The following is a 13,285-nucleotide window of genomic DNA, read 5'->3' as shown; positions in this document are numbered from 1 at the left end:
CTACTACCTCTTTTATTCTAATTATATTCACCGCCACCACTGCCGTCAACAACACCACAATCAGCAATCACTACCGGTCAATCCCTACTACCAACCAACTCATCTATCACAACTATCACCATCACTAACTACCACTAATACATCACAACCTCTGCACATTCTTTGGCCGCCACCACCATTGTCACTAGTAATGCCACCACTTCAACTAGTACCATCGCTACAATTTATCTCTACTAACAACCATCTCCACCATCACAACAAGTAACATCTCCAACTAGCACCAACACATCGTCAATCATCATGCATTCATGTTTCAGTCAACATAATCAGCACCTTAAACTACTAACATCAAGCAACTTCAAATCACAGCAACCACCACCACCATCATAACAGTTACTATAATATCAACTATTACAATTATCACCACCAACATTATTAATCACTAACATCAATCATTGTCACCGCAACCACTATTATAAGACATCTCCACTGTGACTAACAAACATAAATGTTTTTTTTCAATCAAATACTAATAATTTTGTTGTATTAAACTACATATTTTTTAAATATATAATTAATTTTTTATTTGAATTGTATTTTTTATTTTATTATGTATACAAATAATTTTTTTTACACATTCAGATGTTGAAAAACAGACAGTCTTAATCATTTAGTTTTCAGATTTAGAGACATCTTAATCATTCAGATGTGCATTCAGATTTTGTATTTAGATTCAGACGTCTGAATCTTAAAAAAACAAAAACAAATGGAGCCTTACTTTGCAAAGCTTTATTATTCTTTTTTAAAAATAAAAAAAAATCAACAATATAACTATAGTAATAACTTACTTTGAAATCTTGAACTTGTTTTTTTTGTTGTATTTTCTTTATTTGTTCATCATTTGTTTGTTATTCACATTTTGTGGTGTTCTTAAGTTGGAGGGTGTAACTTTTGAATGGGACAATTGAATTATTGTTAACATAAAATTGTGTTCCATGAAGTATTAAATCTAAGTAAAAAAATTATTTTTATTTGTGATATGTTCTATTTACAAAATTAAAACTTTATGTAACGATGCAATTTATTTTCGGGCTTTGGCCAATTTAAGTTAATGGAGTATTTTTTTATATGATTAAAATTATTTAAAGAGATATTATCATCTTGAAAATTGAAAAGAAATAACTCACATTGAATAAATTAAAAAAGATCTTGAAATCTAAGAATTTGAGGACATTTTTATCTTTATTCATATTTATCCATGAATTACTAATTCCATCAAATTGGGTGTATTAGTTATACATTCTATAATACCATGTAGGGTGTATAACTAATCAATGTATTAGTTAATCATTGCTCATTATTTACTACCAAACATTGTATTAGTTTATTCCGCATTTTAATACATGGATTAGAAAAATAATCCCCTACCAAACGGCTCCTTAATACATTAAGTACTTAGAATTTTTCTAATTGTTTTGTGAAAACATCTACTATTTTGTTAAAAGGTACGTACTATTTTGTGAAAAAAAGTATTGTCTACGTAGTTGTATACTAGCAGAAAAGAAAAAGATTTCTGTTCTGATAATTGAGATTATGCTTAAGAGGAAATTTATGATGATTTGAACGTATTTAAAAGAAAAATAGAACTTCACCTAAGTTCGTGATAATATGGTTATATTTTATATGTTTTGTTTAAATATAATTTACTTATGTATATAATCACAGAAATAATAATTTTTTTAAGGTTCAAGGGTACTTTATCGTATTATGTCAATAGTTGTGGGTGAGTCGCTGGATTTAGTTCCATCGCGCTAGACGGTAAAACATCTTTTGAGTTTTGATACACTATGATGATGTTGAGCTCAAGTCCCATCATGTTATGGTCTAACACACTTTTATATAGGTTAGATATTTGGTTCAAATATTAATACACCGTATTGATGAATATTATGATAATCAGACAAAATAATATTTTGATGAAAAAAATTGTGAAGTCCATCTCATACACTCAAAATACATCTTCAAATGTAACATGGTCATATGCAAGAATAGTAATTCCACTGGAGTCTAATCCATAAAAAATATGGGATAGCTTTTACGGAAGTGATTTACTATCAGTTTAGCTATCTGAAAAAAAGACAAATTCAATATCTTAAGATTGTACAGAATGGTTGTCACTTAAAACTAATATGCAGAAAGTACATATGCTGAAAGCATGGATGCTTGTAAAACTATAAGATTTAAACCACTGGGATGGTGTCCCATAGTGGATTGCTTTGTTTGTTGGTAATCATGCAACTACATATATGTTGGATCATAAATATATACCTGCTTCTTGCAATATCTCTTAGCCTTTTTCAAGGTCATGAATGATGTATCTACATATGATGCTTTTGCAATTATATGAGTTATTGACAATATGAGTGACCGATTATGTTAAATGAATCCTATTAGTCCTAAAATAAATTTATCAAAACAAGAGTTAATGCCTTGAGTTCATGCAAATTTTCTTTTACCAAATCTTAATTGCTCGTTCGAATATGTAGATTAAGATATTATGGCATAGGATAATATTTTCAACCACTATTACTTAATTAATAACTTAAAGAAGTTTGATATCAAACAATGCTAATTATATGCAAAGCACATGAAAATTTTATGAACTTTACAATTTCATTTGGTTTTACAACGTTAGTATGAAGATTTAGCTACTCATAATGATGGTAAGATAATAAGATATAAATTGAAAGAGAACATTACTTACTATAATTAATGAAAAGTTTGAATAATTGTTGAAGACTTCATTCAATAACTAAGAAAGCAAAAAGTTGCATGACAAGACTAGGATCGAACTAAACTAAGAGAATAATTGTAGACTCTTTACAATTGAGACCTAATGTGTCTATATTCTGTCTATTTATAATAGTTAAAAAGTAAAAAAATTCTAAACTAAATACATTCAACAATCAATATGCTTCGCGTCTTACTTTTGTGACTATTAGCTGGTTCAAGATTCGTGAAATAAGCTTGTGTCATTGTGGATTGCCTGTTAATTTTTTGAAGCCTTTATGATGGTACTTCGCTTTCACGATCACATAATTACCTCGCAGTCCTTGACAGTTGTTATCAAATGAATCTGCGACCGTCCTCCATTTTGTGATCTGATCTTCGTATGTAAGTTCCTGAATGACACTCTCTCTGATTCTTTTCATGACCTTAGATGCGCTCAGCCAAATGATCTGCGATCCGTAATGCGGCCATAAATTACCTAATTTCTGACGGTGTTTTCCATCTTTATGTCCTTTGGACATCCAAACCTAAAAAGAAGTATACTAATATAAAAACATCGTGAAACAAGTTTAAGAACAATTAAAACATTAAAAATATAGTAGAGAATGCGTGCTAAAATTTAGGCACGTCAACACCTCTTAAGATCTTTGCTTGTCCTTAAGCAAGTAACACGACTTGACTCTACTATAAATATGTTTAGGTAAAACAAAGAAAATTATCTGCAATGATTTCAAAAGTTGCTACCGGCAATCACTTCCAAATAGTTTTGGGGCCCTTTTGTTTTAACAGCCTGTAACACCCCGGGTGTTTGGGAGTCAAAAATCGAGCTTATTTGGTCCCTAAATTAAGCGTAAATCACTTTGGGAGGGGTTTAGATGCATTGGGGGAGATTTAGGATGCAAAAATAGGCTGTGCATCGTGAGGGGGCCAATGCGCGATGACCCCGCGCCGTGAGGGACCCCGCGAGGGCTCACTGCCTCACACTCGCACCGCAAGGAGGCTGCCTTGCGATGGGGTCCACTCCGCGACCCCCCTCCCCTTAGTCAATGGAACATCATTTTAATTGTTTTTAAGGATACTTAGGTCCTTTCCCATTTATTAAACCGTCCCACCTTCACTTAATACGTTCTCAAGCCCTTAATAACGATAGAAACCATCCCAAAGGGACATTTTATACTTCAAAGCTAATTTTGAAAGTAAAAAAGGCAAGGGTTCAAACTTAGGACTTCTCTTCTTGCGATTTACGGGGAAATTCTCTTCAAAAAGGTATGTTGAACACTCCCTATCTTATTTATTTTATTATGACATCGATTTTATTTGATTTTCATCTGTTCTTGAATATTTGATTTAAACTAGGGTTAAGAAAATTCATTTATGAAAGCTTTAAATCAGTTTTCTTCCAATCTTAATGGATTTCTATGTATGATTGTGGGTATTTGAACTTAAATGCATCCCATATAAAGGGTGGTGTTGGTATTATGGTTTAACAATAAGTTACACATTTGCATGATAATGATATGAACCTTAATTCATATTATAATTTGGTCTTTCAGTGAGGATTTTATGGTATATCTTTCCTTGAAATATTACAACTCATAAAGTGTTAAAGTACTTAAACGGATATTAAAATGCCCTTGATGGTTATGATTATGGATTTTGAAATAGGAGCTTGGAGTTTAAATGGTTTGGTGAAAATGGTATGGCATAATATGAACGATTTGCAAGCGTTGATATGACGATATCAATATGGGAATGCCTTAATGAAAGACTCTATGGTTCATGGTATGTACAAATATTTTAATTGGGCTTAAAGGAAATTGCGTTGCTTCACCGAGAAGGTGTAGTCATTGTGACCATCCTTGAAACTATGTTTGCCGATGTTGGCAGATTTTGTCCTGAAATATGGACGACTGTTGTGTGCTTGCTTCGCACAGCAGTATACATTTGTTTTAGGGAGGCTATTGTCTATTGATGACTTTAGCCTAATCCTCGGTCCACATGGTTAACATGGATTAGGGCCCCGAAGGTTGGGGGCACCAGACCCATATAACCTGTGGGTTATTGGAGGTTGGTGAAAGTTACATAGTTTAGGACTAAGTTTTAATGGTCTGATTTTTATGTTCCTCGTTCCCTACCCTCTTACTTTAACGTATTTTGGATGATGAACTTGTATTTTATGACTGATTTTGATAAAAGGATTATTTTATCCCTTTTCCCGTATTGCATGCCACTACTCGCCGTACTGATCATCTCCTGACGCTACATCATTTCATGATATAGGTTTGGAGGCTTTTTCTATGCAGGGTTAGAGTTTTCATTTCCTCCATTAGACAACTGGTGAGAAGTGGTGGGCCCTCCATCATCCGGGAAGCATTGTTACTTTTCAGTCCTTCTTTCATTTCGTACTTTTGGTTCTTCTTTTGGCATAGTCGAGATCATTCCCAGCTTAATAGATTTTTTAAGAAGGCTTTGTAAATGGTATTGGGTTATTGTTTTCTGGATTTGATTTGACTTCTGAGTTTTATCCTATGGTTTACTACACTTCTTATTTTATGGGCTGACTTCCGCAAACTTCTTATTATTACAGTGCTTATGATGTACCTCATGCTTTTATTGGCTTGAGATGTTGTCACGGTCAGGGTTCGATTTAATCGTGACACAGCCTTTTCAAGATCAATGCTTTACTTCAAATTGATACAATTAACTATGCAACTTCAATTCGTGACACGTTACTTTATCAGCTATATCGATGCATATAATAAATAGAGTTTATGGAATTTGACTTTATTTAGCCACTTTCATCCATATACCTTTACAATAGATTAAAGAATTGTCCCAAAATAAAACACACATATATATACACAAAATTAGTGGAACAAGGAGATTAAAGAGAAGAAAACTCTCACACTCACAAAAGAATTTGTATTATATACATGAACATATATAGACTTGTTTTTATTTTCTATTGCCGACATTTTAGGATGACTTTATTAAGATTATACAAAGAATTTTTTAATCTTATAATGTAGATTTCGATACGGATATGATATATATATTTTTTTTCAAATAGTGATTACTTCTTCCTTGAATACTATAATTTTAACAACTTTCAACCCTTTTCACTTCTCAACCATTTCTTCTTTCCCCCTTTTATCTTTTGCTTTTATTGACTTGGTGCTTTGTTTTCTATCACAAGTAGAAAAAAACTGTAAGTGCTCCTCTTTTGTTCATCTTTGACCGTTCTATTCCTTTCCTACCAAGTCAAAGTTTAAATATAATTTTCTGCTCTGCCTTCAACTTAGGCTTGAAATTTCATATCACTTTTCTTTTTCACCCTTCACTTGCAATTTAGGTTTTTATTCATCATATTCATTTCTAATGTCGGAGGGACATATTTCAAGAGAAGGTACATATTAAACAAGGGTTGTGATAATTTTTGTTTCTTTTCTTTTTAATTTACTTTTTATTTCTATTATATGTTAATTTATTTATTTATTTTTACTCTTTGTTTACATTATTTTTTCTTTCATTCTCTTTCCTTCTTTCTTTCATTTCTCAATCTTTACATCTTCTGACTTCATGCAATTGCTCGTATTTTTATTTTTTATTTTCATCATGTACCGTAGTTGCGTTATTATTTTAGTTTTTAAACTAAAGTAGAATTTTTGTAACAATGAGGTTATAAACTTATTTTTGTTATGAAATATAAAGAAAAAATAAGAAGAATAAATAGAGAGAGAAAAGTAAGACTTCTTTATTTCTCTTGATGGATGAGAGATTGTAATATTGAAAATACAATGAACAAAACCCCTTTATTTATAGGGGAAATTTACTCCTAGTCTGAGTAAAAGACGGATGCTTCAAATTCTAATAAATATCAAAGTAGATCTTGATAGATCTTGCTAGACATTCACTATAATGTAAATACATTTATAACACTCCCCCTTGAATGTCTAATTAGTAGGTAATGTGCCTCGTTAAAATCTTACTAGAAAAAATCCAGTAGGAAAAAAATCTAGTGAAGGAAAAAGAGTACACATCTCTAATAATATGCATTTCGGCTGCCTCAGTAAAAACCTTACAAGGAAAATCCAGTGAGAAAAAACCTCATAAGGGAAAAAGTGTACAGCGCGTATCAACTCCCCTTAATGAGAACATCCTTGGACCTTTGCATCCCGATCTTGTGCACCATCTTCTTGAAAGTTGCAATTGGAGGAAACTTGGTAAATAAATCAATTGCATTGTCACTTAAACGAATCTGTTGCATATAACTATCACTATTCTTTTGGAGCTCATGCATATAGAAAAGCTTTGATGAAGTATGCTTCGTTCTATCTCTTCTTATGAATCCTCCATTAAGATGTGCTATGCATGTTGCATTATCTATGTATAAAACTGTGGGTACATTGTCACATTTCAAACCACATTTTTCTCGAAAGAGATGTATCATGAACCTCAACCATATACATTCTCGACTAGCTTCATGAATAGCTATTATCTCAACATGCTTCGATGAAGTGGCTAGATATACTGCCTTGCATATGTCCAAGATATGACAGTATCCCTACATGTGAACACATTACATGTTTGAGATCGAGATTTATGTGGGTTAAATAAGTACCCAACATCAACATGATCAATAAGATCGGGACTGCAATCTTGCTAACAAATTAACCGAAAAGGTTATTCAGGCCTTGTAGTATTTGCAAGATATATTAGTACATCAATTGTACTAAGATATGGTACTTCATAACTAATTCAATTCGGTATGTTTCACATTTCAACAAATAATCTTATTATTTTTAAAAACTCTTCAAGAGTTTTAATGATTTTCAAACCATTAATTTATCCCTTATAAGAATAATAAACAAGTTTTCCAGAAACTTTATATGCTTCAGACATTTTGAATCCTTTAGGGATTTTCATATAGATTATTGTCAAGTGATAATATCCAACATGTCAAGTGTGACATCTTCAAGTGTGTGGACTGCAAATCAAATAAGTTTTACGCTTACCAATATGCATCCTTTCATGTCACTTGATAAATATTTCTACGTCTGCATGCTTAAATAAACATAGAATTCAGATCCTCGAGATCTTTCACAATATTGCGCCAATATTATATCAAAGATATTGGCGATATATCATTTCGCATCGGTTCATAATGCAACATAACATTTTGAGATCTCATCTTCATTATTTTCAGGTACCTGAACCTTTCATAAGGTTTTATAAAGTGTCATGTCGTATGCTCTTCAAGAGCACACTGCCTTCTTATTATGATTATTTGCTCCTTATCCTTTTCAAAGATTATTTCATTTGGAACCGATTGGTCTACCACTCTTCTTACATGCATAGACCTTGTGCTTTAAGGACACAAAATAGGAGCACTTGCAACTTAAATATGAGATTGTATTTGAGTCAGTAAATGCTTCCGACATATGACTTGAATTATCTTTTTCATGAGAATCTGATGATAATTCCTAACATATTTTATAACTGCTTATAATCTCCCACTTATGTTAGAAAAACTAACATATATCCTTCATTCTTTGAGGAATCCATCTTTGTGCATCATGGTAAATTCACTAATCGTATACCGCATATCAATATTATTAGATGGAATAGTTGGTTCCGACCTTGAACCAATTGGGAGGGAAGAAATAATTATAATTTATTAGTCTAATGCATACAAGTGTTATTGTATGCAACATATCATATTTCGGACCAACACATGAAACTTTGTTCTCATTAGCAATGACTTAGCTATTTATCGAAGACATTCAATGCCAAACCATCATCATCAAGATTGTCTTGATTACACAATCTGAAAGTTATGTTCTTAACTCAATTTTATTGAGCAAGCAACTTTATGAATGTCAAACTACAAGTTGACAATACATATACATGTGATCATCTTATTGATGCATTTTTTTAATATATCACATGATAGGTGAACGGGTCCTTATTCACCTTTTATAATTTTCAGATTTGAAGGGATCCAATCCCAATATTAGTTGGTTCAAGAAACTTTCATGAGCACAAACGACATAAATAATTCTTGAAGAATCTTCTAGTTCTTCAATACATGCACATCTTCTAGATGTCACAATCGTTCATATCAATTTATGAACTTTTATTCTAGTAAACTCCAAGTTTACCATGACATGTACTTGTTCTTTAGTAAATTTCAGATTTACTATTACATGAATAAATTTTAGATTTACTACTTTAGAAGTAGATTTCAAAATTATTCAACCTCTTTCGGAGGTGAGTTGTGATACAATCACAATCAAGTGCACGTTTGCATTAATAAGTTTTTCATTCCCGAGGAATGAAATATAACCGTGCCTTAAGCCTATCAAATTATGATAGTTTATAACCTCTTTCAAGATTTTTCTACTTCAGAAGCAAATCGAGGCATACATATAATGTAGAGAATTTTTCTCTAGCATATCTTATAATCATATAAGCGTGTGAAAATATCATCACTTTTGATGATCATTATCATATTGTCCCTCCACGCGTATATTCGTGCATTCAATTACTTGCCTTCTTTTAGATATTTTATGCACTGCTACTACATACACCTCAAGAATGACGTAAGTTGTCATATTTCAGACTTATCATATATTGCTACCACATTCACTTCATGGAATGAAGCATATTCAATGGGTCGAATTTCAAACTTTTAATCAAACACCCATCATTTTACCTTAGCCATCACAATATCATCAATATGGTGTATTGAGATTCAAACTCAATATTTGATCTATATAAAGGCGTCTTAGGCATGAATCTATGAGACTTGAACCCAACATATTATCATCCCTTTTTATAATATTGTTCTTGAGGAATAAATTTAAAATATAAATGGTTCTAAACTAATTATTTTTCCTCAAATCCAACAATAATTATATCATTGATAGAAAAATACAAATAACATAAGGAATTACTAACCTTGACTTTTAGATTTATAATCTCACTTTATTTGGCAGAGTCTCGTGCTGATAACGTGTTATGAAATATAAAGAAAAAACAAGAAGAATAAATAGAGAGAGAAAAGGAAGACTTCTTTATTTCTCTTGATGGATAAGAGATCGTAAGATTGTAAATACAATGATTAAAATCCCTTTATTTATAGGAAAAATTTACTCCTAGTCTGAGTAAAAGACGGATGCTTCAAATTCTAATAGATATCAAAGTAGATCTTGATAGATCTTGATAGACATTCACTATAATGTAAATACATTTATAACAATTTTTCCTTTCTTTTGAATTATATGTATATATTTATTTAAGTTCCGTTGGAGCTTATCTTATGTTATGTTGGCATTTGACATAAGAGTATAGTGTTAATTTTTTTTTTTTTTTGAATTGATGTTATAATTAATTTCGTTCTAATTTTTTTCTTTAATAGTATTGACTTGTTATTTGACAGGCCACGAAATTCATTTTTTAGTTAGAATTGATAGATTTTTTTAGCCGAACGTTTGAATAATTTTATGACATTATATTATAAATTAATCTTTTTGTCAAACATAAACTCTATGATGTCCTTACAAAATGTGTACTTTAGTTTTTATAATTGAATAAATTAAAATATTGTCACTTTGAAATATATATATCAATTATTATTTATAATATTAGTTAAAATATACATGTTTATTAATAAATGTATTTTCAAGAGATTATATGTATCTTAAATACCTGATTGATATTCTTTATAAATGCAAATATTAACTTTTGATTTTTGATAATCAGTTTTTACTTTAAAATTCAATCTAGCTGTATAATTACACATGGCACCCCAACAACATAATTATATTTACACTATAATTACATTATGACAAACAAATAGGTCATTTTAATTACTACTCCCTCCGTCCCATTTTATTCGTTCCAAATTTTCTAATCTAGTGTCCCATTTTACTTGTCCTTTTTTATCTATCAAGACAAGATAATTTTTTTTTTTCATATTTTACCCATTGCATTAATTACTTTTTCTTTAAATTAAAATGTAAATATCATTTAATAGGGGTACTATGGTAAACTAGCCATGTTATTTATTATTTTTCTTAATAGCTGTATCATCCCAATTTGGGACGAGTAAAATGGGACAGAGGGAGTATATTGTATAATTACAGCCCTAACAATCATACCAAAATCATACCAATTTCTATTTACTAGGTGACTTTTCAAACGTACCCTAAATTTAATATTATGATTGTGAAGCCTCCTAATGGGTAAATGTCCACACATAAAATCGGGTGAATCTCAAAAATAGACTCAAATTGGGATGACTTTTAAATTTTAGCCCCAAATAAAAAGGCTTCCTTAAAATAGCCTTTTACCTATTAACTGATATTTTCTAAGACGAAATTGACCCTGATCAATGGAGTAAATTACATAAATGATCCTCATAATGGATAATAACTCCATATTTATATCTTTCAACTTTTATTTTTTTTCTCTTTTTAATTTTACTTTGGTTTTTATTTTTCCTTTTCTCTTTTTTTATTTTTAATTTTTCTCAAACCTTACTTTTTTTCCCTCTCAACTTCTTTTTTTATTTTTTATTTTATATTATTTAAATTTTTTTTTTGTTCTTTTTAGTTTTTCTCAACCTTTATTTTTTTCCTTTACGCCTCTCAACGTCTACTTTTATAATTTTTTTTTAATTTTTTTCTTTTTTTCTTTTAAAATTTTTCTCGACCTGTATTTTTATTTAATCTTTTTTTATCAATCTTTATTTTTTTATCTATTCTCTCTCAACTTCTAAATTTTCTTTGATTTTTATTTTTTTAATATTTTTCTTCATTTTCTTCTTTTCCCGCAATTTTTATAATTTTTGTTCTTTTCTTTGATTTCTTCCATTCAAGTTACATCTCATGAGTAAGAGTTGACACTATCACATTATAAAGACAAGACTTATGACTTCGAACAACAAACTACGTTTCATGGGCAAGAATTGACGCTACTATATTATATTTTCATTTATGAGATGTTCTACAACTATTGCCTTAGAGGCAAGACTTAACTCAAGGACTTACAAACTACAAATTATGCCCCACGGGTAAGAGTTAACTTTACCACGTTATGTTTTCATTTATGAGATGTTCTAAACTATTGCCTTAGAGGCAAAACTATAATTAGTTCAAGGACTTTCAAACTACAAATTATGCCCCATGGGCAAGAGTTGACTCTACCACGTTATGTCTTCATTTATGAGATGTTCTACAACTCTTGCCTTAGAGGCAAAACTTAGCTCAAGGACTTTCAAACAATAAATTATGTCCCACAGGCAAGAGTTGACACTACCACATTATGTCTTCATTTATGAGATGTTCTACAACTCTAACCTTAGAGGCAAGACTTAGCTCAAAGACTTTCAAACTACAAATTATGCCCCACGGGCAAGAGTTGACACTACCACGTTGTGTCTTCATTTATGAGATGTTCAACAACTCTTGCCTTAGAGGCAAGAATTAGCTCAAAGACTTTCAAACTATAAATTATGCCCCATGGGCAAGAGGTGACACTACCATGTTATGTATTCATTTATGATATGTTCTACAATTCTTGCGCTCAAAGACTTTCAAACTATAAATTATGCCCTACGGGCAAGAGTTGACATTACCACGTTATGTCTTCATTTATGAGATGTTCTACAACTCTTGTATTAGAGGCAAGACTTAACTCAAAGACTTTCAAACTACAAATTATACCCCACGGGCAAGAGTTGACACTACCACGTTATGTGTTCATATTTGAGATATTTTACAATTCTTGCGCTCAAAGACTTTCAAACTACAAATTATGCCCTACGGTCAAGATTTGATATTACCACGTTATGTCTTCATTTATGAGATGTTCTACAACTCTTGCCTTAGAGGCAAGACTTAACTCAAAAACTAAACTACAAATTATGTCCCATGAAAAAGAGTTGACACTAACACGTTATGTCTTCATTTATGGGATGTTCTACAACTCTTGCCTTAGAGGCAAGACTTAGCTCAAGGACTTTCAAATAATAAATTATGCCCCACGGGAAAAAGTTGACACTACCACATTATGTCTTCATTTTTGGGATGTTCTACAACTCTTGCCTTAGAGGCAAGACTTAGCTCAAGGCCTTTCGAATAATAAATTATGTCCCACGAGCAAGAGTTGACACTACCACATTATGTCTTCATTTATGAGATGTTCTACAACTCTTGCCTTAGAGGCAAGACTTAGCTCAAGGACTTTCAAATAATAAATTATGCCCCACGGGCAAGAGGTGGCACAACCACTTATTTATGAGATATTCTACAACTTTCGCCTTAGAGACACGACTTATCTCAAAAGTTTTCAAAGAACTTTGTAAAAATAATTCATGCCCTTAAATTTACTTTGATGTAAAAAAAAAGATTCCTTTGCAGATTATCTAATTTTTTATTTATTAGTAAAATACAATAGAAGTTGAGAAAAAAAAATGATCAAACAAAATAGA

Source organism: Capsicum annuum, chromosome 8 (genome assembly GCF_002878395.1).
Source record: "Capsicum annuum cultivar UCD-10X-F1 chromosome 8, UCD10Xv1.1, whole genome shotgun sequence".
NCBI classification, from domain to species: domain Eukaryota; kingdom Viridiplantae; phylum Streptophyta; class Magnoliopsida; order Solanales; family Solanaceae; genus Capsicum; species Capsicum annuum.
This window is presented reverse-complemented; position numbering follows the sequence as displayed.